The sequence below is a fragment of the Podarcis pityusensis genome (assembly GCF_964106645.2).
Source record: "Podarcis pityusensis genome assembly, chromosome: 2".
NCBI lineage: Eukaryota > Metazoa > Chordata > Lepidosauria > Squamata > Lacertidae > Podarcis > Podarcis pityusensis.
Genome location: NC_138029.1, coordinates 83,399,291 through 83,425,177, shown reverse-complemented (window position 1 = coordinate 83,425,177; position 25,887 = coordinate 83,399,291). Strand labels below are relative to the sequence as shown.

At 39.1% G+C, this 25,887-nt stretch overlaps 1 protein-coding gene across 11 annotated transcripts in view; it reads left to right on the top strand.

Annotated features, from left to right (window-relative positions):
* ERC2 (ELKS/RAB6-interacting/CAST family member 2) overlaps nt 1-25,887 on the top strand; it is a 526,798-nt gene that overhangs the window by 431,954 nt on the left and 68,957 nt on the right. For 8 of the 11 annotated variants that reach the window (XR_013983315.1, XR_013983316.1, XR_013983317.1 and 5 more), the window contains one exon: nt 17,013-17,201. The gene's annotated coding sequence lies outside the window, so the exon portion shown is untranslated. Of the gene's footprint in view, nt 1-17,012; nt 17,202-25,887 lie in introns of those variants that run through there. The other 3 variants (XM_080996735.1, XM_080996737.1, XM_080996736.1) reach the window with 1 other exon arrangement.

The following is a 25,887-nucleotide window of genomic DNA, read 5'->3' as shown; positions in this document are numbered from 1 at the left end:
GCTGGCCTTTTATCACCATAATTTTTGCTAAGTCTAGGAGACAGGAATGGAGATCAATTTCCCACTACCTTTTTTAATCAGCAAACTATATCCTGATTAATTTCTTAAACAGAGTATATAAAAACAAGGTTGTTAAAAAGACACAACTTGCAAGATAAATTTCAGAATTGTAAGGGCTGATCTATCTTCATTTTTTCATCTTTCTGTTCTTCACATCAGCTTTTTAAATGACACACAACTTCTTTAATGGAGATTATCTGAATATTAGCTAAATGCTCTGGAAAGTTAAAGGTCCTGTAGTTTTATCAATATTTGTTAATATTTTTAGAGTTTCTTGCACTTTCTGTAAGGCAGAGCCACTGTTAGAAAATTGGAGTAAAAATAAACTGGTTTAGGAAATAAAACAAGGCAATCTAAAGATTCAGTGTGCAGCTTTGATGTAGAATTCATATAAGGTCCGGGCCAGAACTAATATGAAGGAGAACGAGTTGACCTTTCTCAAGAGGCAAATTTGGGGCTATTGTGAAAAGGTAAGCAACTTACCAGTTATTTAGTTTAAATAATTATTAATAATCGCTCAATTTTTAATTAAGAAATTGTCAAGTATTAATCAACAATCACTCAATAATAATAAATTGTATGCTTTTTTATTCTATTTTAGTTTATGGGGTGCCATTTCTACTTTAGGCACCAAAATATTTTGAAACTTGTATGGAACGCTGTCATTGTGTGAGCAAAACATACTTTCTTCCGTGACTCTCACTCTGTGACTCTGAAGTCCATATTGGCCCAACACCTGATATGCTCCCCCAGCTCTCCTTTTCAACAGCTGAGTGGAGCCTCCCATTTTCATGGATCGTGTCCTCAGTGCATGGATTACGTCTGCAACCGAGCTCCCCTCTGGAAGGGCTTAGTCAGTTTGTACCGGCGCATTTGACACCACATCCTTAGAGACAGAGGGTTGTCCAGTTCCTCCAGCTCTCTCTTGGCCTCAGGCTCAGCTGCCAAGGGAACACCCAGCAGCAGAGGTGCGATCAAGGCCAACTCTCCTTCCGCCCCTGGGATTTTGAATGTGTTGCAGGCCCCCTCCCCATCCTACTCCTCAGACTCTGACTACTCTTTCCCCTCTAACAGATCCTACCACACTCTCCCCCTCCCGGATAGTGCCATGGGACCGTCACACTTTCACTTGTGCAGCAGAACTTCGCCTTCCTCTCCTCCCACCTACAGCTCCTCAACCTCAGAATCTGCTCCAGTGGTTGGGAGACGCCCCAAGCAGATTTTAGGGGCAAGAGGGAAGGCTGCAGGGGAAAGAAGAAGAAGGGGTAGCCTATGGCACGAGTGTAAGTTTACTTACATAGCACTGGATGCAACCCTAAGGGCTTGAAGTTTGATGCCCTATGTTGCTTCAATAATTCCATGTTGCTTTAACAACAACAACAACCATTCCAGAGGTCTTCAGAATTCTGCACAGAGTATTCTAGACAGCCTCACATCACAAGGCCTGTGGAATACATATAAGGTCTGTCTGAGGGCACACAAAAACTGCCAGACAGATAGGACATGGTGAAGCTGCAATTTTTAAAAAAAGGTATGAACAACCCCCCACTCTCTTTGTAAGATATTATGAAGTAAAGGGAATCCCTTTTACTTCCTTCACAAAAAGCCCCTGGACCTTCACCTGTAGTTTAGAAGGCTTAATCTACTCCAGAGGGGCTCCCTTAAATTCATCTACTTCGGCCAAAAGAGGAGGAAATTACAGCCATTTTTAGGTTCCCCATTATAGTGAATGGGGAAACACTTCATTTTATACAGAGTGTCTTGGAACCTGAAACACAGACCAAAGGAAAGAGAGCATAGAAGTAGACTGGAATTTTAAAGAATGCACAGATACAGATACATGGTAAATCGTGGGGCCTGTTCACACTCCTCGTATCTTCTTTAAAAGCTTCAAAGTAATTTTTGACCTTTTTTGGAAATGAGTTACTCAGGTTATCTTTTAAATGCTGAACTATGTCACTGAAATTACTTTAATGAACTTCAGAGCAAGTCCATAAAGAAACATGCTATTAAATCAGTACAAATGCTAGTGCCTTTGAACTGTGGTTGAAGTCATTTATCCTACATTAGCTCCCTATTTCCCCCTACTTGTCTGGAAATCTTGTAATAAAAATCCATATTTGATAAGTATACCCTAGTACCATAAAATACTTGGAGACGGAAACAGGTAACTGGGTGGGAAGGAGAAACTTCCAATAGGTGCTTTTGTTTTTAAAATGGTGGCACATCTAATTGGCATATTTTTAGTTCAAACATGACCCAAATCTTTCACATGACCAGATAAGGAAACTGGAGTTCTTCAAGTCTGTTACCACCCAGATTGCTGTAGCCTAGCCTAAGCTTTCGGTTTTGTTTTAATTTTATCTTACTTTTCAATATGTATTCATCCAAACCGACATTTCATCACTCCAGTTGTAGAACAATGTTCCTTCAACATGAGAAACACACACACACCTAAATCTGGAACAAATTAAGAAATTACAAAATAGGCAAATGCAGAAACCAATGGAATCAAGTGTTTGAGTGTGCAACCTCTGATGCATGAAGCATCTTATGAAGGACACATGATGTTTAGTTTGACCTTCAGCTTTTAAATTTTGCTGCAATGTGATACAGCTTTTGCTCCTTTCAGAAACTGTGGCACTAACAGTATTCCTTTCTGCAGCAATTCTTTTGGATTTCTGAATACACACTTTTCTCAGCATACAAACAGAGTAACATATCTATCTGAATTACAGGTTGCCGTTACAGCACTTTTAGTTATGTTCTTGTTTAGAGAGGTTTGCTTGCATGAACTCCCTAAACTCATTCATCACACCTTATTGCTAATAAAGCTGTATGCTGATGTTAGCTGAACAAAGTTGCTTCCATGGTCTTTGAGACACTGCAGTAAAGTCCCTGAGCAACTCTTCTATTTCTCATAATCCCCTGACCCTAGTGCAAAAATCCTCTGCAGCGCTGGGCTTCTACACCAGTTCTACAGCAGCTGCATCCTGTTGACAAGTGGAGAATGAATGTGCCAAAGCTAGGGGTGAATATTCTGGAGCAGCATGAAATGGGGCACTGGAGGGTAGGAGTGAGAATCACCTAGGTTGGTCAGAGGCCTGTTGCACAAGCAGGGCAGAGAGGAAAGTCCCCTTCCATGAGCTTCCTTTTGCTTGTGGTTCTCAGGATCCAAGTGGTTGCATTTAAAAAAACCAACCCACTTTTAATTGAACATGCTTTATTCATCATGCACTTGTCTTGATTCACGCCTTTTGCAACCGTACACACAGGCAGGATGTTTATCCCAGGGAATGAAGTTCAGTCAGGAACCAAATGCCAATAAATAACAAAACTCAAGGGGCAGTCCCATCACTCGCCTACCACTGGGCCTTCTAGTGGCTGATGCTAGTTTGAGAATTCTTAGAAGTCATATCAAGTGTTGTTTTAATGCAGGGCACCAGAAATGTAGCGATGTGGGTACTGTGCATATTGTCAATGGAAGGAAACCAATTGGCATAAGTTAAGGAGCACTTCTGACCTTAAACATTTCAAGAAGTGCACAAGCATTTGCATTTTGAAATAGCATCCATTATAAAAATGGAAATGAACTTTAGGGCATTGAGTAGGTGAGCTGGTGTTGTCATCGTTTTCTTTTCTTTTTGGTCATCGCTGTAAGTTATTGGTTCATTTCAGCTGCTAAATATATGTACATAGGAAATCAGGGTCTTTCTGCCCAGGTTTGTAACAAAGAGACTAGTTCAGATGCAGCACCAGCAGCTCATGTAACCCAGCAGTGCCCACCTGGCTGATGCCTTAACTGTTCACCACCACTTGTATTCCTGGCATATATGCTGCTGCAGCCCCCAGTCTCCTCCCTATAGTCACACACTCACAGGCCTTCTAAGAGCAGCCTGCCCATGACACAAACACACCAAATAATTCTGGAGGCTGGGGCTGGTATACCTGGTTGTTGTTGTTTAGTCGTTTAGTCGTGTCCGGCTCTTCATGACCCCATGGACCACAGCACGCCAGGCACTCCTGTCTTCCACTGCCTCCCGCAGTTTGGTCAAACACATGTTGGTAGCTTCGAGAACACTGTCCAACCATCTCATCCTCTGTCGTCCCCTTCTCCTTGTGCCCTCCATCTTTCCCAACATCAGGGTCTTTTCCAGGGAGTCTTCTCTTCTCATGAGGTGGCCAAAGTATTGGAGCCTCAGCTTCACGATCTGTCCTTCCAGTGAGCACTCAGGGCTGATTTCCTTAAGAATGGATAGGTTTGATCTTCTTGCAGTCCATGGGACTCTCAAGAGTCTCCTCCAGCACCATAATTCAAAAGCATCAATTCTTTGGTGATCAGCCTTCTTTATGGTCCAGTTCTCACTTCCATACATCACTAGGTATACCTGGTAGGAAGCTGTATACCTGGTAAGTGTTTCACATTTCTAGACACATTAGTTTCAGGCTGTGAACAGCTGAAAGCTAGAACTGTGTAAGAAGTGATTACCTGATAGACCACCAGTTCCATCAAAGCAAGCAAAACATCGATTTTAAATCTGAACAGCATGGTATGGAAAATAAAGCATTCTGAAAGTTTTAGCTTATTAGTAAATACATACAGACAAAGTATGTTAAAATGGTAGTCAGTTAGGCTTGTTAAATCTGCAGGAGTCTTTCCTCCCACCCGCATCTGATTATCATCACACTGTAGATAAAAGGCAATTAGTCTCTCAGCTCTTTTCTAGCCAGTTTATTGGCATTTAACACACAACCAGTGAACAGACAGGGCCATATTAAAAATTCCACTGGTGGATAAATGACCGTAAATTTCAGACAAAGGTAAGGAGCCTTAAGAGAAGCTGTCACCAAAGTACTCAAGCAGGAAGAATGTTAGTGCAGGCTGCACACTTGTAGCCATAGTTGACTGAAAATTATTTAATCATATATTGCCAAGAAAATGTGATTATGTACACTAGGAATATGTACACTAGGAAACAAAAATGATACTCCTTAGAACCATAGGACCATAGCATAATACTGAAAATTAAGAGCAAAGGTTTGTTTTTTAAAAAACAGTGGTACGGGGAGGGCTGGCTGTTGCTGTTTTTGAAGAAATGCATGAAATGTTTATTAAAAGAAAATTTGAGTATTTCTAGAATTTTTAAAACATTTTTTCTAGTATGTGTTTTTTATGAAATTTTAGCAATTAGCTGTCACATTTCCTGCAGAGATGAAATAAAAATACGATTGGAAGAATAAAATGCTACTTATTTTAGAGAATAAAATGAGTATGTTGCCTTTTTAGTCATACTGACTAACGGTAGTCACGTTTCCTGAAAAATAAAGGTGATGAGAACAGGCTATTCCACTTTTAACAGCTGCAGAAACAGGGCATTTCGGCAGCTGCAGTGTGTTATGTGGTAACGTCCTGTGCGTTCTGCAAGAGCGCAGGGCTCACAGGTGAGCCCCTTCAGTGTCTCAGCAAGAGGCCAAGTCAAAAATTCAAGACTACAGCAGGATTGTGCAGGACCTTGGAGAGCTCCCAGAGTCCTACTGAAACTGCTCAGCATCCACCAAGCTACATCTGAAGCCTAGCATACAGTTAACTAGACCTGTAGTGTAGAAAACCCCGCCTCCCCAGAAGAGCCAGCTAGCTCTTAAAGTGCCCTTCCCTTATTTTGCAGTTTTTGCCTTCTGCAAGACTGGGGAGACTGGGGCAGTTTTTGTCTTCTGTTCTGAATCAGAGCAGTTGGCAAAGCTGGGTCCTGTGGCTGAGGGGCTCCTAAAAAAAGTCCTGGTAGTTCTTCCACTCAGGATAAAGCTGAAGCCTTGCCCTCCTCTGAGTCTTCCATTGGACAGTGCATGGTCCTTGGGTCATGATACCATGAGAAGGAGAAACTATTGCTTCAGGCCTCTTTTCTTGTTTATCTACCACCATCTTACTTCGGTAGAATTCCTGGATTTCATAATTTTGTGCTGTGGAGCTAACACCACTTCCCCAACACCTTTGCTGAGGTCATTTGCTGATGAAGACTGTCCCTAGGATATCAGATCATCACTCCTAAGGAGCAAACCATATGCACCAGCCCAAGTCTATTTGGTAGCACCTGCATACCAGAAAAACTCGGGGGGTATAGGCTTTCAGCAGTGCACTTAAGGCTTTTAAGAGGAAAATTTCTTTAGATTTGTGAGATCTTAGACTCGCTAGCCTTTTCGCAAAGCAGCCCAGTTTTCGTCTTAATGGAGTGGATCCAGAAAATCATACTCCAACAAACTTCCTTCAAGGTGTGTGGTTGTTTTTTTTAATTATCAAAGGACCACTTTGTTCATTGCAGAAAGCACCTCCCTCAAACAGAGAAAGTTTTTCCATTAGAGGAAGTTCCTCTGTATCTAACTCAGTATCCCTTGCTTTGTTTTTGAATAATGGTTTGGTTTAGTTGCCTCTCTCTTAAATCAGGAGCCTTCTACCAAGATATACAGATCGAAATCCTAGCTTTTCTGAACTTGGAGTAGTAGAGTTGGCATCAAGGAGATAACCCCTACATTCTGAGACTCCTTCGGGTAGTGATAAAGCAGGATATCAAATAGAGAGCCAGCATGATGTAGTGGTTCAGAGCAGTGGACTCGTAATCTGGTGAACTGGGTTCGCTTCCCCGCTCCTCCACATGCAGCTGCTGGGTGACCTTGGGCTAGTCACACTTCTTTGAAGTCTCTCAGCCTCACTCACCTCACAAAGGTATCTGAAGAAGTGTGTCTGAAGAAGTGTGCTTGCACACGAAAGCTCATACCAAGAACTAACTTAGTTGGTCTTAAAGGTGCTACTGGAAGGATTTTTTTTTATTTTCACCTCACAAAGTGTTTGTTGTGGGGGAGAAAGGGAAAGGAGATTGTTAGCCACTTTGAGACTCCTTAGGGTAGTGATAAAGTGGGATATCAAATCCAAAAATAAAAATCAAAATCCATTTTGACTCTTGCTCTTGATTCTAATGCAAGAGTTATATAAACACCACAGAATTAACAGCGTACTAGTTCTCTTTTTTAGCTATAGAAATGCACATTTCAGCTTTTTTTCTGAGTTGACCTTCCACATTCTGAAACTAATTTGCCATACTCCTTTGCAATGTCTGCTCAAGGACTTCCTCTTCAGAATAATGTGCTTCTTATTAAGAGCATCCTATAAAACTCAGGAGGATTGCATACAGAGGAAGCAAGACTGAGACACATGAATTTCTATACCATAGTTAGATATATGATAGTGACGACCAAGTTGTATATCACGGTTGTTGTTGAGAAAGCAAAGGAAGAGAATGGCTGTAAATATCAGACAAACTGGCTGTCTATATATGCAAACCTGACATATGAAGAAGAACTTGCCAAAAAGGATAAATGCAGCACATAGCCCAAAATGTTATAAAGGTTATACAGTGAATTTATTACTTATTTAATTCCACCTCATATACAATATTTGAGGTGATAGTAAAATCCTAAAATAAAACATGATGATATAAATATTGTCATAAATAAATCTTTGCTTGTATATTTATTTGCATACCCCTCAATTAAAATATTTGTCATAGTTTAGAACCACACCAAGAAACCTTCTATATCTATGCCTATCAAGGGATGCTGCTATGCAAATAAGGGACTTGTTCAATAATACTACTTCTGTTGTTGCTGCTGCTGCTACTGCTGCTTTTGACAGCTATATGAATATAAATATTAAAGTGTAGATTATAATTCCCCATCTGTTAGGGAAACCAGCACAATTGTTGCACTATTGTTATGTTTGCTGTCATTTCATTTTCCCCTGCCAGGAACACCTAATTTTACAGGAGCACCAACAAGTAGTGAGCACCAGATTAGGCAAATCATCTTTATAATTACAAAAAATGCTCAAAAATATGACCTTTTCCATTCATTCTATTTATTATGTTTCATCATCACCAATCCATCACATTAGTCACTCTTGCCCAGGACTCACACAGGCTCAATTTATAATGATAAATTCTAATCTTGACACAAGATTTTCCTCAGTCATGCTCCCAGTATCTTATTTCTGACACCCAAACAATTAATGCACAGTCATTAAATAATCCCATGATTGGTAAAGAAGAGATCACCATATATTTCTATCAAGAAGGCTACACAACTCCTAAGACCTTTTGGGAGAAAATAATTCATTATATCAGAGTAGGTAGAATGGTTGCAATCATAGAGTTTACCTAAAATAATTGGATAACTTGCTTACAGATTAAAAACATGTGTTAGCTCTATCCCTTTAAGTTTTAGGCCTTAGTATTAATTGCTGTCAGCATAGAGTAGACCAAACAAAAATAATTTTGCATCAGATCATAGTAAAGAAAAAAAATCTAATAAGGGTGAGGATAACTCTGTTTTGTGTTTTGTAGGGCAAGGAGTTAATCATACAGCATCCAAAAACTGAGGCACAATACTATATATGGCTAAGACTATGGGATCTGCAAAAAATTATAACTCATACCTTTGAAAAGCAACGAGTGAAAAAGCCCTCTGGCTCCCACAATGCTAGTCTATCTTACTCCAGCTGTCCTCCCTCTGGGGCTGAATTGAAGAGGACTGAGGAAAGGCCAAAAAGCAAATACTGGAAAAAGCACACAATTTGTAGTATATACACATACTTTGTATTTGCTTTTTTTTAACCCACACTCAGAGTCATCCTTCTACAGAAATGAACATAAGGCTGTGGTTTGCTTATGCAACAGCCTGTGTATACCTTTCCTCAGCCATTAGTAGCATCCTTAATAACATCCAAGTTGGACTATTGTAATGTGTCCTATGTGAGGCTGCCTCTGAAAAGTGTTCAGAAGTTTCAGCTGTGATAGAGTTCGGAAGCTTCTTCTGGATTCTGAAGTATTTGCTCAAGGATGTTCATAATACTTGGTCATGACACCAAGCTGGAGAAGAGTTCTCCTTCAACCCTCTCCCACTTCGCCCACCACTGTATTTTCACTCCAACCAACTCAACCTTCGCTAGAATCCAGCTTACTGCACTAGATGGTTTGAGTAATGGCAGATTGTGTGCCTGCAAATATCACTTGGGAAGTGTAGCTTCCCAGATACTCCTTACCTGCATTGCTTGCATATTTCTTTCTACGCTCAATCCACCATTCTGGTTCTTACCACTAAGCCCTAAATGGTCTTAAGACCTGGATACATCAGGTCCTTCAAAACATACTTCAAATGAAATATACTTCCCTGTGTACTGCCAGTAGCATAGGTAATTTCATCTGAAGTTTGGTATGGAGAAATAAAATATAGGGCCTTTCCTTCATCACAACACTTTTCTTGGGAAATGCCTTCCCTAAGGAGGCCTGCCTGGCTCCATTATTGTACAGTTTGCATTGATTTCTTAGGAGGCCCTTAGGGGTTGGATTTAATTATGATGTATAGCTTCTGGCTTACGATTTTATGCAAATCTGATATGCTATCGTTTCATGTTATATTTTTACTGAGAAAAGGGTAGGCTTTAAATTAATTAAATAATAAAATCTTTATTGCGGTCCAAAGACCCATCAAACAATTTCAGAACAAAATACAGTTAAGACAGCCAACCACAAAAGAGAGAGGAACCAAGGCGGTCATTTTGTTTTGTCTCAAGCATGATGATCCTTGTTTCTTTTAACTTCCAAGAGAAACCTTGCCACGGCCAGTGTAATATTACTAGACGTGTCATTCAAAAGATATTTAATATGGGAGGCATACTAATTAGTAAGTAAATAAGAGACATGTGACAGGAAAGTAGCCTTCTGTATCTAACTTTTCACGAATGAGTCCAAGTCACCTTGTCCTTTGTAAATCAATTTTGAATACACCTCAGAAGAAAGGAATCAAGGAAAACAGGGAACTTTTAAAGGCACAGTTACTGTTGTGTAATGATTGGCATGAAGACTGACCCATATTTTCTTTTTCACTTTTTCATTTTCCTCTGTATTAGGGATGTGGAACCTACAGGCCTTCAGATGTTGTTGGACTATAACTCCTATTTTCCATGATCATTGGCCATATTAGCCTAGGGCTGATGGGCTGTTGGAAGTCCAACAACACTTGTAAAGACACATGCTCCCTGTTCCTGCATTACAGGAGCAGTAGGGACTTGTGGTTCTCCATATGTTGTTGGACTCCATCTCCCATCAGCCCCAGCTAGCATGATGACAGGAGTTATAGTTCAAAAACAGCTGAGGGGGACACAAGCTCCCCATCCCTGTGCTACAGTTTCAGGTCAGTTATGATTTTGACATGAATGAGAAACAGAAACTACCATTGGAATGAGAAGCCAGGTATTGATATTATAGGTCACCCAGTTTAACCGGATTATCATCTTGCTGTAATTATAGTTCACCAGTTTGATTTTTGATTATTCTAGGTTGCCAGCTTAACCAGATGACCATTTTGCTGCTTTGCTGTATCACAACAAAAATAGATTTATATCTCAAGGCTGCCAAATATTAGTGGCTGTAGATTACAATCTAGCTCACAGATTTTGCTTTGTTTACATTTTTGCTGTATGTGTGGACCAGTGTCAGGATTTTGAAGAGGTGTTTGTGGGCCAAAGAAGCAGCCATTAAAAACAACAGTGATGTTTTTGCCACATGGGAATTCACAAAGGTGTAATTCCTTTACTTTGAGATATGCTGTCCTTCTTAGAAAATGTAATAAGTGCTTTGTAGATGAAGATTAGAAAGATGAAGGTCAGTGCTTGACAAAATAGAACTGAAAACCTAGTGAGCAGTCATCATCAGTATGAAAAGAAAAGAAAACCCAAACTATATCTGACTTATAAAATAAGTAAAGAGGCAATTAAAATAACCTGCCAGTTCTATGAACCATAAAGCAAAGCTGAACAGTATACTGTGTGATAATTTTTTACCAGGGGGATTGTAGTCTATTTCTTTCACTTTCTTTTGGTTTTGAAAGAGCACATTAAAACTTTTATTTCCAGCTTATGGAACTTCACACACAGAGCAGAAAAAGAATTTGCAAAGGAATCCAAATACGGATATATTGAAAAATTCTGTATTAGATGAACTATGACAGAATATTTTGAGTGGCCAAATTGCAGCAGGGGTTCAACTTTAAAAACAGCAGGATCTTGTTCGTGGCAGACATGAGTGACATATTGCAAGCAAAATGGGGGATGAGGCGGGGTGTTTAGCTGATAAATGTATGCTTTATGTTTAGAGAGAACTTGGTTTGGGGATTCTGCAAATGCTCTGGTTTAAGTATATAGCTCCATATTTTGAAAGGATTTTTCCCCTAATTTGAATGAATAAGGAATCATAATCTTAAAGACTGGGTAAGGATCAAAGTGAGCCCAACACCCAGATTGTGGTGCTATTATTCTGTATCGAGACTGCTTCCCTCATTATGGTTTTTAATTCTTACCTGTTGCTGCACCAGTAGTCTAGGAGGGGTGGATCAGGGCAGCACAGATCAGAAGTCTCATATGTACATGTAACTCCTTAAACATTTTTGCTCCCTTGACTCTGCTGAGACAAACTGCAATTTGGCTCCTCCTGTCTCTCAATTGTTTCTTCAGTGGCCGTTGCACCTTGTCATTATGTGACTAGAAAGTTTGGGTATCTGAATTTATTTGTTTTCCCTTCCCTTCCCTATGCCCTTTTCATTCAGTAAGCTGTTGTTCTTGTTATATACCAGGGGGCAAGACCTGTGTCAGTGTTTAATTTTTGTATTGTATACCGCTTAGGAAACTTTATTCAATGTGGTGGGAGAAGGGGATTTGTGCAACTTTAGACTTTCAGGCACATTATCTTTCTTTGAACATACCTCTTTGGACATGCTGACCTCATGACAGAACTTTGTATTCATAGATATAAATCACCTTTGCTTGGATAAAGATAAATTTTAAAATGAGGAAATCTGATTAGTAACAAACTCCATTTGATTTAGAAGCAAATCCCGTTCAAGAAGGACCATGGTTTTATTCATAATGTTCATTGTTTCTTAGACCTTTATGAGTTTTTTTGGGGGGGAGGGGGAGTTTTTAAGTGAATGATACACTTGCCCCCCAAAACTGCATAGTCAAAGATGATAATTGTTCTGATCCAAAAAGGACTTTATTCTGTATGTAAAAAAGTCATTTTTAATTGTAACTTAACAGTACAATGTGATGGAGATGCCATTTGGTATATGCAGTGCTTTTTTCCTTTAAAAAATGTTTAGAGGTACTCTCATTTTCCTATTCATATTGAAATACTGCCCCTCAATGAGGCCAAACTTAGATTCACAAAATGTTTAGGGGTATGCGTACCCCTGCACCCGCCCCTGAAAAAAGCACTGGGTATATTTCATATAGTTTTAGCAGATGCATATGTTTTTATTTATTTTATTTAAAGAATTCAAATTCAGATATATGGTATTGCAACTCAACATCGTAGCCTCCAAATGACAAGTCACTGCATTTCTGTTTAAAATTTGGTCTCATGTAGAAAGGGTTTTTTTTTTCTGGAGATGAGGAAAGAAATATTGTTCAATTTTTGTTTGTTTTCACTAGTTTGCTAACCCGGGAAATGCTCTTTGCAAGGCTAGGGTGATGTAGCATCTTTTGAAATGTCAAATCATTTCATATAATAGGAAGGTGGAAAATGGTGTGTGGTATGGAAGCAGTAAGAGAGAGACCAGCAGCTCCTGTGATTTATTTCAGCTTCTGGAAGATTGTTCTCATGATTGCTGGGAAAGCGGAGAAAGAAAATATAGGAAAGTGAATAATAATAATAATTATAATTATAATAATTTATTTATATCCCACCCTCCCCGGCCAAAGCCGGGCTCAGAGCGGCTAACGTCATACAAGTAAGACAATGCATAAAAACAAGCGATCAATAAATTAAGATACATTTTAATTCAAATAAATTAAAATTAAAACTGGACAAGTGGCAATCTTCAAGTTAAAATTGAAGGCAGTTACCAACTGTTTCCCCTGATATTATAAGCACCTGTGAAGAATTATCATGCTGAGTCAGATCAGTCCCCCCCCCCCCAAGAGTTCCTTCTGATTTTACATGTTGTGGTTAGGTCTGAACTTAAGAAGAGACCCACTGGATCAGAACAAACACCTATCTAGTCCAGCAGCCCATTACCCACAGTGGCAACCAAAATGCTTCTTGGGAAGCCCACAAGCCAGGACATTCTTTAGCATTCAGGGGGAAGGAGAAATTTCCCCATTCCTCATTAATCTCCCCTGTAGCAATGTCAGCCAGTCTATGATGACATTACTTTGGATTTTTCCACTATTTATTATACGAACCTTGGAAATTAAGATGGAGACTGAACAACTGTACCGGAATGTATCTGTTGTCATCCGATTTGGCTTGTCAATCTTAGCAGGCATTCATATTTTTTACAATTTATAAAGGACTGTGAAATATATTGTTGGTTGCTTTCTGAGTTGAACATCATCCCAGGATTTGTTTGACGTTGAGTTACATGTAAATAGCCCCTTGGCAGGATTAATTTGATTAATTTGTAAATTTTCCTACTCCTTAATTTTAAACCTCACTGTTTGTTTCATATTACAAAATCTTTCAAGGCCACTGAACAAAATAATTGATTTGGATCCTGTAGGATAAGAATCCATAGGGTAAAATTACATAATTGGTTTTAATTACATAATTATAGCATTTTAAATGTGTGGAGGTGAAAGGTTACCATTAGATGCAGAAGTCATGATGAGGAACACAAAAATAAGCCATGTGTTTAATTCTGTGTTTCTTTCCATTTTTATACAAGAAATTCAGTGAGATCTATCCTTGACCTTGGACACTGAGTGATTATAGCAAATAATATAGTGCTGTTATGGTTTTTAGAACCATAGAGACACCTTTGTAAATCACTAAGTGCACTTTAGCAAAGGCTTCATTTAGATTTAGTGCACTACATGGGTAATCAGTGGTGGGAACCTAACTGACAGCAATTTAACATGATTGGGCTGGGTAATTACATAATTACCAGTAGTGTTTATAAATGCATAAGGATATTTTTATTGGGCGAAAAAACCAATTGCTTTCTTACTAAGAAGAAAACTAAATAAACAAATTTGTTGTCACAGGTTAAGAGGACATGCTCTGCTCCTTTATGAAATGTGTTCTTGTTATGTAGTGAAGTGCATTTGTTTTACTTTTCTATTTTGTATCAAAGTTCTGGAATGCAGCCTCCTATTTAAACCTCCTATGGAGCATATTTGGTATATCAAATGGCTCTTTCACACACTAAAGCTGTAGAAACCTCAATTACACTGACTTTTTAAAGCAACAATCCAGGAGGAAATTGTTGTTAGATTTTGGATTTAACCTGAATCTGTTTGCAGTGCAATTCTATGCATGTCTACTCAAAGTAAGTCCCATTGAATTCAGTAGGTTTTACTCTCACTCAGGTGAGAGTGTATAAACCTGCAACCTAAAGCACTATTCTGTATTACTTTTTATTGTTTCTAAAACAAGCTGTGGTTTCTTTCTTTGCCATGCTTTTCCCATTTATCCAAATATGTCCACTGTGGGGATGTGGGGGTGGTAATCATGGTACAAGTGTCATGGTGACCCGATTCGTGATGTGCATATATATGTAAATCTAAAATCTCTGTTCATTCTCTGCATAATCAGCAACTTGCCTATCGCCTCACAGCAATTTTGTCCCATGTTTATTGATTTTACGCATAGGTTCAGTTCGCACATAACATTAAGCCAAACCATGGCTTAGTGCAAACCTATGATCGTGCATATTCCTGGAGCAGAAATTATTTTGCAGAGAATGAACAGAGAAGTCAGTTACTGAGCATTCAAGTTTCCATTACATTCGCATCACAAAGGAAGCTCAGTTTACCTTTACCAGGGCTAAACTTGAAATTGCTCTGTGCTTGTTTTATGAGTCTGAAAGCATTTGATCGTTTTAATTCATAGATCCACTGACTTTGCTTCGAGGAATAAATATTTTGAGGGATTTTCCATCTAAGTGTACTTGGAGCCTAAAAAATTAATCTCAAATAGCAGCATATCTAGTCAGAACTGTCTTCAGAAAGAAAGTGATCCTTTCCCTGTGTTTATTAATTGTGTGGTGTGTGTGTGTATCCCCAAAGTACTAAGGTTAATTCTGATTGGAATATAATTTCTTTAGCCTTTGAACTGTGTTTTATTTGGAAGAATTTATAAGCTGCTTAATGGAAAAATATATACAGTGGTACCTTGGGTTACATACGCTTCAGGTTAATAATAATAATAATAATAATAATAATAATAAATTTTATTTATATCCCGCCCTCCCCAGCCGAAGCCGGGCTCAGGGCGGCTAACAACACTAAAATAGTGCAACATTATAAAAACATCAAAGAACTAATTAAAATCAAAATTGATGGCAACCATAAACTAAAGTATTGTAAAGATTGCCAAAGGAGGGAGTCAGGCTGCGCCCTGACCAAAGGCCTGGTGGAACAGCTCTGTCTTGCAGGCCCTGCGGAAAGATGTCAAGTCCTGGAGGGCCCTTGTCTCTTGTGACAGAGCGTTCCACCAGGTTGGAGCCGCAGCCGAAAAAGCCCTGGCTCTAGTTGAGGCCAGCCTAACCTCTCTGAGGCCTGGGACCTTCAAGATGTTTTTATTTGAAGACCGTAAGTTCCTCTGTGGGGCATACCAGGAGAGGCGGTCCCGTAGATACGAGGGTCCTAGGTTACATACGCTTCAGGTTACACACTCTGCTAACCCAGAATTAGTGCTTCAGGTTAAGAACTTTGCTTCAGGATAAGAACAGAAATCGTGCTCCAGCAGCACGGTGGCAGCAGGAGGTCCCATTAGCTAAAGTGGTGCTTCAGGTTAAGAACAGTTTCAGGTTAAGAATGGACCTCCAGAATGAATTAAGTACTTAACCCGAGTTACCACTGTACTAACAAAATCAGCAAAATTTAAAAATCATTGTTAATGTTCTTATGAAAGATAATATTCAATAATATTTTGAGTCAGGAGATGATCTGGTGCTTCTGCAAGTGGATTGAAATCCATCCAGTCAGCTTTAAATCAGAATATTACACATGATGGTTTGGATCCAGTCTTAGTGGTGCTTAGAGCAGACCCATTTAAATCACTGGAATTTATGGTAGTCAGAACCTACTCTGAGCATGATTAATTCTGGATCCAACACACTGATCTAGAGTACGCTGTGATAGTCAAAGTGATGAAAGCAGAAAACTAACAGAGGAAAGAGGAGCTTGATACCAGTTTCTCCTTATTAGTAAGTAAACCTGATTTTGAAGAACAAAATCAGGGCTAAGCTATATGTTGCATGGTAGTTTCATCAGCTGTTGGAGGGCAATTTGGATTGGGGCTTGGATGTTTCCCCCTTTGTGGCTAAATAAAATAGGCAAGCCTATTCAGACATGTAGAAGTGTGTTTTATTTCTTTTTAGCTACTGTTTATTTTAATAATCTTTTGAATATTTTAAAATATTGGTTTAAACTGTTTTTATCAATAATGTTAATGTTTTATTTTGAGTTTTTGAAAACTGCTTAGAGGGCTTTTTTTTACAATCAAGGGATATATAAATTTTTTGAGTAAAATTTTGTTTGTTAAATAATAACAGCTGGGGGGGAGGACAATATAAGTTGCAGAATTAGCTATGTGGCTAAATGTTAGCTCTCCCACCAATCATACAATGAAGTTCTGATAATAATTGGGTCCCTCTAACCATCACTCTCAAAAAAAATAATGGGTTCAGTTACGAAACTCCTGAGTAGCAACACTTACGTCCTAACAAATGCAAGAAATTGTCTCCAAATATTTCAGCCCTTTCGGTTAAATGCTTATGATCCCTCTTTACTGGAAATGCCACTTTCTGCCATTATGCGTAGGATTTGTTTGGTCAAGCAAAATGTTTCATATTGGTTTTGTTTCTCAAGCAAAATGTTTCATATTGGTTTTGTTTCTTTTGACTAGATGATCCAGTCACTGTTGGAGGCACATTGCCACAGCAAAATCTCATGCTGTACATTGATCACCTGTCCAACCTTTGCCTAGAGTGTGATCCCCAGTTCCTTCAAGAGATCCAACTTTACCTGTCTATAAAGAAGATGAGGAGGGAGACATCTGGGATAACCAAGCATCAGAGCATTAACACCAGAGCAGGTTAAATTCAAATTTATCATAGTGTTCTACTTCACATCCCACCCCTTGCAGATTTTTTGCCCGCAGGTGATGTTTGTGAATGTGTACCTGTGCTTAATTATTATAGTCATTTCCTCAGAAACCCCCAGATTGGTAATAGTAACTGTTGTGTAGCATTTACTAGTGAAAGAATCCAAGACTTGGTTATATATTTTTTCACTTGCTCTAAGCATACAGAATGTAGCTTCCTTGCCCGCTTTCTCTTCTGCCATTAGGAACACAAAGCTTTGATATCTACAAGGCATACATGGTTTCACTTACTGACTTAAGGACTGCCCCCTAGGAGTCTAGCACAGCCCACACACAATCCTGGAATATGTCCAGCTTTTCTTCTGAGCAGAATGTGAACCTGTGACCTCGTGAGCCTCAGGCAAAAGGGCTGCCTACTGAGCCACTGATACCCATGCCATCAATAAGTTTTAAATGCCAGCTGCAGACTTCAGAGAGATAATGATTTCAGTGTGTAAAAGGTTTGGTTGTGGAGACTGCAGCTCACACAGATGGCGTGACAGGGTAAATGTGTTGATATTTTATATAACATTTCCATACCTGAGATATTGCTAATATACTTAGAAGGACACTTTCAGGCCGATGAAAGTTTCAGGGTTATGTATCCAAAATAGACTACCAAACTTAAAAATGCCTGTGGAGTGCATGTTTTAATAAGAACACTTTTATTGTTTGGATTTTAAACCCAGGATTTGCAAAAAGAGTCATGGTGTTGTGTTAAAGGGGTGGGAATTAAAAAGTGAAAATTGTAGCAAGCGAGAATCGGGGGGAAATAAGCAAAGCAGGATTGAAATCCTACACTGATTTACCTGAGAGCAAGCCCCATTGAACTCAATGCGACCAACCAGAGTATACATATAGTGTTTAGCTGTTGGTGACTTACAATTGGCTACGTTACATGATTCACAATCCCGTATTAATATGGATCTTTAAAAGGCATTTTTCACAAAATATTAATTTTAGTTTGCAGCTTGTGTTAGTTTTCACATGCACTTTTTAGATATTCACTGGACCCTGTCAAGGAGGGGGTCACTTTTCATGACAGACCCAGAATATCATTCCAAGGCATAGTTCCTGAGTTTCTATCAGTACGCAGATGTGTTTCAACATTGTCTGTGTTTTGATGAGTAGAGCAGGGCCAGCTACCTTCTTAAGCACCCTCTCTTTCCTCAAAGTACAGTGGTACCTCGGGTTACATACGCGTCAGGTTACATACGCGTCAGGTTACACACTCCGCTAACCCAGAAATAGTGCTTCAGGTTAAGAACTTTGCTTCAGGATAATCGGGCTCTGGCGGCATGGCAGCAGCAGGAGGCCCCATTAGCTAAAGTGGTGCTTCAGGTTAAGAACAGTTTCAAGTTAAGAACAGACCTCCGGAACGAATTAAGTACTTAACCTGAGGTACCACTGTATGTGGAAATAGTAACGAATGTGTGCATGTGAGGGGAAGTGAATTGACTGAACTTCTTGTTTCATACTAGGACACTAACTTAAGCTTCCTGAGACCAAATCTAAGCTTTCATTAGGTTGAACACAATCATAGATGGCCAATAATGTCTCTTTAAGAATTATTTTTTCTGTCTCTGGGCATGTTCAATCATTGCATCCAAGGCCTATTGGTCATATTGTGTCCCTGAGTCCTGTGCTCTGATTTCAAATATTGTGGGGTTTGCGTGGGCTTTATGCATTTCAGAAGCAGAAAGTAGCATGAAAACCTTGCATTGTATTTTATGTTTTCTTGTCCATTTTGTTTCATGTACTTCTGATGGTAGGCTGAAATGCATGCTGGGAACAGGAAAAGCTTTCTAGAGAGATGTGCAATTAGAAATAGACGAACACATGTGGTAATTTAATTGTGATTGTGACAATCAAAATACTTTGAAATACAGAGTCCTCAACAGTGCCAAGATTAAATCTTACGGTCCATGCTCAGACTTGCATTTGCACCATTTCTGTGCATACTTCCTTCTGAGATGATCTACAAAGACACCATTTGCAATGTAATTTTGACATGTTCATTTTTCCACTCAAAGACAGATGGAATCCATTATGAATTTTGAATAGACTCACAAACAGTAACAGATGTTGCACTCAAGGTGGGGGTGGAGAGATATTTTCCCCTATATAACTTACCTGCCTGGGAAACCATCATCTGGACAGCTATTCCAGAATATACAGGACAGGTAGGATTGGAAGTCCAGCAATCATAGCCTTCTCTGTGTACAATAAGGCATACTTCTGATGTAAGCTTGAAGCAAGGTGTGTGTTCTAAATCCCATCCAATTCTTTAGCTTCTATTGGCAAGCAAAGCTTTTTCAGTCCTCAAATAGCAAAGACACATGGCTACCATAAACTCTAGGGAGGCAGCCCAAAATGGTGGGCTTGGGTGTGAAACTGACCAAATGGCCTTGCGACAAGCAAGCAGCCTGCCTCACAGGATTGTTGTGAGGCAAAGACATTGTTCTGAGATCCTCATGGGAAGCACAAAATATAAATGCATCAAATTAAATGATGATTATCACTACTGTTGGTGGTGGTTGTTGTTTTACTTCTGCAAATGTTCCTCTTCCCCTAATTAGTAGCATGTAGATGTATTTCTGAGGAATACATCCCTCACTGATGTATTGGCCTTGCGGTTCTGCTGCTTAAAAAAATGGAGATGTTATCCTGCATTTAGCAGCTTGTCAATGGCTGATGACTGAGGATTTGAACAAGCACGGCAGTGCTGGCCTAAGAACTTTACCAGCCTGCCAGATAGCTTTAATCCAGTCATATGGAAACACAGACAGCACAGCAGCCACTTCTGAAACATGAGACCACAAGGACAGCTGAATAAATTCAGAGACGTTTTGAACATTCTAACCTTTGTCTTGGGGGTGGGGGGGTGGAATCTGATAATGAACAAAAACTAATACCAATTTATTTTGTTTTTGTTCTTCAGTCCGGTAGCTGTTAAGACTTTCATTTTCTTAGGGTTGCTGCGTAACAAAGTATTAGCCAAGCAGCTTCCCGCCCCCCCCCCCTTCACACTATGGTATATTTAGTTCTGTATGTAGTCTATTCCTTCACACTCATTAAGGAATGAATCTGGTTTCTGTTTTGTTCAATACTGTATATACATTGCACCCATAAATATTTGAACTAAGTAAATATAGTATCTCAAACATGGAAAAGCTTTCATTATAAACTGGGGGCTGGTAGGGTCTTTTAAAACATTCTATTCATTGGCCAAATGTTGCCCTTTTGGAGGGGGGAGTATGTAAGCCAAAAAATATGATGTATTCCTGTCTGCTATATTGCAACAGACTCTTTCCCAGATTATGTCTTGATTTGCACATTTTATATGTCTAGTGATCTGGTGATGAGGGAGCTCTAGGAGAGGCCTGTAGATTCCCTCTGCAGAAACACATGGCCGGCAGTCAGCTGTATCTGGGGCTAATTTCCTTCTTTTGCTTCATTTAAGGTGCCTCATTCTGGTTTACAAGCAGTAGAATTGAAAGTAATTTTCTTACTTGGAAATATGGTGGGCTTGTTCCTAAGTGGTAGTAGCAGGGGTTAGGGGTTTTTTTTAAGTGTTAAGTAAAACCAGAATAACTTAAAGAGTCCCCCTGCCCCCAATGAATTAGCGAAGAACAGAAAGATTAGCCATCACAAAACTGCACTTGAAATAATTTTCCTAGAAAGCTACCTAAGAGGAATGAGCAGCAAAACATTTTGTTTCTAGGTCGATAGTGATTTCATATGTGTTTCTAGGTCGATAGTGATTTCATATGTGTACCCTTACGCATGTTTGTAATTATGCTGATTGAAGGCAAAGCACTATTTCATCACATATTTAGAAGGCAATATGTTCACATGGCTAGCATTAAACAGGTACCTGGGTTTTATATAGTTTTATACTTTTTCAATAAAGAATTTAGAGCTGTGTGGCTAGGGTTGTGTATATTCATAAACATGTATTATGCAAGCACGTAAAATAGTGGGTGGTCTAGCCACGTCCACCTAAGCCAATAAGACTGGGGTGATTAAGACACACACGTTTCTCCAGACAGTGGGAATCGTCTATTTCCAAATGGATATTTAGCTACTTCAGACGTGCACTTTCATCCCCTAAATATCTGTCATTAAATCAAGAATGGTAGACTCTCAATCAGATGTGTGAACTGTCACCATCAGAAAATGCTGTACATTCACATAACACCAGATGTTGGGAATGCTCTACCTGTGGTGATTAGTTGAGGTTTGTGCCTTCACACATGAAAGTCATCAATTATTGCTAGTCAGCAATGGATATGCACATATGAATCCAGCTGATTAGACTGAAAGCTGCCCATAACTTCACACACTGAAGATATATTTCCATTAATATTGGCAAAAATTCTGGGGTTTTTTCCCCTGCTTTTAATAATGTTGTATTTTATATTTAAGGAGAAACATACCTAGAAATGCCTAGATCCAGCTCTATATGTTGTGCTTCTAATTCATCAACAGCTATGCAACCACTTTTCTTTTAATTTGATGGAAATGGATCTTGGATATGTCATCAGTCAGCTGTCAATTGTTATTTCACAAAAAAGAAATCCTAGAAATGTCAGGTCAAACATTAAATATATATTTCTAACATTTAATTTCAAAGCATGAGAGAAAGTAAGGTGGTCAGCCATTCTATAACATTTTTAAAAGCGCATTTCATTTGGCCTCACTGTGTGTGGCAGGCTTTCAGTCTAATTAGCTGAGTTGCTAGAGATTCAGAGCCTGTTCACATGAGTTGCATGTCCCTTGTCTCATGTTTATTGGATTCTAAGCCTGCCAAGCAGGGTTGGCCTTTAATTTACTGTATGTAATCCTTTCTGGGAGACATTTTGGCTGAAGCGTGGGATACAGTGCTACAAACAAACAAAGAAAGAAAGAAAGAAAGAAAGTGTGAATGAACAATCACAGATTAATCACCACATGTTGACAATTCCTTCCCTTCTCATAAGGGACACTGGTTGGAGGATGAGAGAATAGCAATTTCACCAACTCCATCTTCCCTCTGCCACTGCCTCCAAGCAAACTCCCACACTTCTGAAGGCCTCCCAAGCCTCTGAAGCACGTTTTGTGGAGGCACAAAGAACCACAAGAGAAAAGAGGAATTAGCTAAAATCACCTTCCACCAGCAGCAGCAAAGCTTCCTTCCTGGCAGGTCTGGATCCAACCCATGGTGTTCCCTTTAATGGAGCTGTGTTCATAGGTAACCATTCACCTTCAGTTACCTATTTTTGTAGCTCTTGTTTGACTATACATTGGATCTAACCTAACTAAATCCCCAGATGCAGATTTCAAGCAGATATTAAGATGTCAGGATGCCTCACCACCAGTTTTGCATTTTGTATTCTAATTAAGTGGTATACTGGTAAATCTCTGTGCAGATCTGTTTTTTCTCATGCAGGCAGGATTCCAAAATAATGACTGATTAGAGTAAAGGAAGTGAATTATACATTCATGAATTCATTATGTAGGCACACAAAATTTAAATACACTTAATGACAAAAAGCTACACTTCTGGAAATAATGTTTTGCAAAAGGGCTTGTGGAAATCTGTCTTCTTGTATAGCAATCCATTCAGCATATTAACATTCTCAATCAAAGCCAGCATGAAGAAACAAAATGCATGAGGAAGAGCAGGAGTCCCACTAAATGAATTAACATATATTCTATAGCTCTGTTCCAAAACCATTTTTCCATCTGTTTTAACTAAGAATCATTCTATTGTCCTATAGAATATTCAAAACGTGCAGCTAGCCTGATGAGGCCTCATTCTTGTATTCTAATATCATTGTTTTTAGAGTGCTGAAAGTGCGATGAATAGGAACATCAGCGTATTGTTTTTTATGGAAAGTTCTTTGCACTGTCCATCTCACTTGCCCTGGCATCCTTGCAAGAATCCAGACGTACCCCTTATCCTTGTCTTTCTTCCTGACCTGTTACAAGCCTACCACTTTGTAGAACCAACTTTTCCTTAGCATTACTAGTAAACGTAAATCATGTTGGTCAGTTAATATGGTGACTGGAGTAATGTTCTCCCTTACAAATTAAGCAGTTCCTTAGGCATTTATATAAATAACTTTTATGGTATTTCTCTAGGCTCACTTCTTCTGCGTGGACTCTGTAGGGCTCCATTCCAGGAACCTCCAGAGCTTTAGACAAGATATGATGTGTTCTTACTTCTTCTCACAACTGGAACCTTCTAGTGTAGTGCACAACCACAAAGATAAATGTTTTCTCACTTACTTCTTTGAGTGGCGCCTCACAGATTCACAAACATATGGCTGGATGGACCATGGAAGATCATTAACCCTTCAAGGTAGGATGGCCACTTACAAATTACCCCAAAAGAGGAAAGCAGCACTTCAGACTCCAGTGGCACATTGGAATTCAGGAGAAAACCCAGAGATGAAAGTGTTCCTTCATGGGGGAACCACCCACCCACAGCACTTTTTTTACAGCTAGTTGGTCATAACCCTTTTGATCACATTGCCCAGGAAATGAATATTAGAGTCTGTATGGTAGTTTTTGAAAACCTCCACATATAGAGAAAACCATTTCAAGAGAGGCTGTACCACCACCTCTTTCAAGGCATAGGGCAAAACGCCTCCTGAAGCAAGGAACTCCCTAAACCCAGCCAATCAATCCCCTCCTATATTTTATCAGCCATAATGGGCAGGGATGAAGAGGACATATTGTTGGCCCCATCACTGCAAGCATCCTGCCTATATCCTGAGGCTGCAACAACTGAAACTGATTCCATAAGGTGTAATTTTATGCTGCTCCTTAGACCTCCAACAGACCTAAATCAATTGTGCCATCAAATTCAGCACAGAATCAGATTCAGCACTGAGTCATTTTGCCTTCAAAGTGATTCAAGTGGAAGGGAGTTCCATGATAACTGAGAAAGCCCTTTCTCCCGTCCTCACTTAGAGGCTGATATTTGTAATTATTCATGTGATTTGCAGCTTCCATTTTTACTGTGTAGGGGTCATGCAGGGGGAACCTACATGTGTTGGAGCCTTGAATACTGTAGGTCTGCTCTTTCACAATCCTAGAGCTTGAGAGTAGAGCCAGGGGACACAGTCCCAATCCAGAAATCCATTTACACCCTCAATGACTTACTGAACAGGTCTATGGAGGTATGGGGACAATATGACACATAAGATAGAGGAGCAATGGGAACGGAACAAGAGAGCATTCACTTGATAGGAGTGGGGAAAAGAAACTATGAGACTACGGCAAAAGGAGGAAAGTGAGACGGAAGAAATGGAAAAAGCAGGACAAATAACAATGAGCAGACAAAGCTACCACACAGCAAGGGCTTCTCACCAGTCTTTTGTCTTCATTTCCTTCATACAGCAAGAAAATTCATTATACAGGCGGTTTTCACCAAAAAAAGAGATGCAAATGAATTAAAAACAGATCTGCCTCCTCATGAAGGCACAGTAAAGGAAGGAATGGTTTGCTTTATGTAACTTTTCTTGTTGCTGAGAACTCGCTTGTAGAAGGTGATGATAAATGTTAAATGGTTCTAGTAAAACTGCTAGTTCCAAAATTGCATACAATGCTGACGTTTTCATTATATCCAAGGGCTGAAGAACATCCGGCTTTCATCGTAACTGTTTTGTTTGGTTATGTAAAAAGACTAAATACACTGCCCTTGGGAGATATCTTAGTGTCACCTGCTCCTAAATTGAAAATTACTTGTTTAGCAGAAGTTTTATTGGAAAGGATAATGATCTTTTTCTTCAATGAGAGTTCTTTGAAGTGGAGTGGGACAGAATGTATAATAGGCCAAATCTTTTGGAAAAACCCTATCACACAGAAATACATTGTACAAATATTCTAAGCAACCATCCTAAATAAGTTACTAAACTTTGTGTTTTCTTTTTTAACCTCATTCATCCGATATAGAGAGATTGTTCAGTAAAATATTTTTCCCCCTCCTTTTTTGGATGCTGCATGGAGAAAACACTATATGGGGGAAAACTAATATTTTAAAGTGGTTGTGTGTGCAGCTATATACTTTTTTTTATAGAATCCAGAAAGTAAAATATAATAAGTAATGCGGGAAAATATAGTGCAATATAAGGCACTGAAGCATTATCATTCATATATGTGAATCATTAAATATATTTAGAACTACAAAACAATAGCAAAGGTTCTACATCAAATTCAGCTTGACAAACCATTCTATTTTATAACAATATTTGGATGAGGCTGGTTTTACCTGTCTATCAAGGCAGGTTATATAATGTCGGGAGGAAACTGGCAATAAATCACAGCATTGAGTTAACTCTTTATTAGCAAAAACACAATCTGCACAGACTTGGTGGACTGTCAGACCTAATGATAGATCTTGAGCCCCATGGAGCAGTTGCTGAAACTGAAAGTCCTCACCTCCGCACAGCCATCTATTTATTTTTTAAAATAATATTTATTAAGATTTGAAAGGTTACAAAAAGGAAAAATAGAAAACAGCATATTAAGCAAAAACAGAACATCACATCACAATACAGAAAAGAAGAAAATAAAATAAAAAATAAAAATAAAAAATGCAATGAATCTTCCCATAACTTATCTTTCATTTATGTGATGGGACGATGAG